This window comes from Sinocyclocheilus anshuiensis, unplaced genomic scaffold (genome assembly GCF_001515605.1).
Source record: "Sinocyclocheilus anshuiensis isolate Anshui unplaced genomic scaffold, SAMN03320099.WGS_v1.1 scaffold218, whole genome shotgun sequence".
In the NCBI taxonomy this organism is placed as follows: domain Eukaryota; kingdom Metazoa; phylum Chordata; class Actinopteri; order Cypriniformes; family Cyprinidae; genus Sinocyclocheilus; species Sinocyclocheilus anshuiensis.
The window spans coordinates 732,639-733,964 of NW_015547665.1; the positions used below are offsets into that span (position 1 = coordinate 732,639).

At 38.9% G+C, this 1,326-nt stretch overlaps 1 pseudogene; it reads left to right on the forward strand.

Annotated features, from left to right (window-relative positions):
- LOC107702499 (endonuclease domain-containing 1 protein-like) overlaps positions 1–1,078 on the forward strand; it is a 2,237-nt pseudogene extending 1,159 nt beyond the window's left edge.
- Positions 1,079–1,326: the final 248 nt, after the last annotated feature.

Below are 1,326 nucleotides of genomic sequence, written 5' to 3' on the forward strand. Positions count from 1 at the left end.
ATTCACACCTGAGACCTTGTAACACTAATGAGTCACATGACACCGGGGAGAGAAAATGGCTAATTGGGCCCAATTTGGGCATTTTCACTTAGGGGTGTACTCACTTTTGTGGCCAGCGGTTTAGACATTAATGGCTGTGTGTTGAGTTATTTTGAGGGGACAGCAAGCTGTTATACAAGCTGTACACTCACTACTTTACATTGTAGCAAAGTGTCATTTCTTCAGTGTTGTCACATGAAAAGGTATAATAAAATATTTACAAAAATGTGAGGGGTGTACTCACTTCTGTGAGATACTATATATATATATATATATATATAATATATCAAATCAGCAATATACAATATAGGTGAACACAGAATCAGATAAATGCTTGTAAAATAAAGGAGAGATTGCTAATATATTATATGTGTAGTACATTACAAAGCTGAATAGCAGAAGGAGCTGTAAAAAAGGGTGGTAGTGATGAGTTTGTAATGTATTTTGCTGGAATGAAGAACAACAATAGATTTGGCCTAAGAGTGTTTGCTGTACTTCAGCTACAGTGTCTGTGTCATATATTTCTTTTCTAATGTGAACTGTCCTTAAGCTCATGTTTTCAATTGATTCACAATTGCAGCTTGACGATAATAATGGACCACCAGACATGAAATTCGAGAAAGATGTGAAAAATCAAGGACTTGGAGTCCATCAAGCTCTCAGTGACGACTATAAGAACTCAGGCTTTGACAGAGGTCATCTGGCACCAGTCTACCAGGCAGAATCACAGAGCTGTGCTGATGCCACCTTCACTCTCACTAATGCTGCTCCACAAAACCTCTCTTTTAACCGAGGTCAGTGGAGGAAACTAGAAGAAAATATTGCAATATTTCTGAACAGTGAATGTAAATTATATACTGTTTACACTGTGACAGGGGTGGTACCAGGTGCAAGTCAAATAAAAAACAGAGTGAACGTGCCTAGTCATTTCTTGACTGCATACTGCTGCTTAGACAACAATAAGAAATGTCAGTTCTCAAAAGGGTTTATTGGAGAGAATAAGAACATTACTCCCAAAGAAAAAAACGAACTAATATGAAAATATGATCATATTACCCCGATTTTACAGTCTCTGCACTGGCTACCTATTAAGTTCTGTATCATGACCAGACCAAGAACTCAGAACAGGACTCACTATAAATACACCTGACTGGACGAGGGGATGACAAGACACACCTGGAACTAATGAACAATTAACATGGGAAAACTAGGTCAAGACAGGCACATGGAGAGGGAAAAACACACAGATAGAGTCCAGGGGCGGGACATATTGCCCCCCTCCCGGAA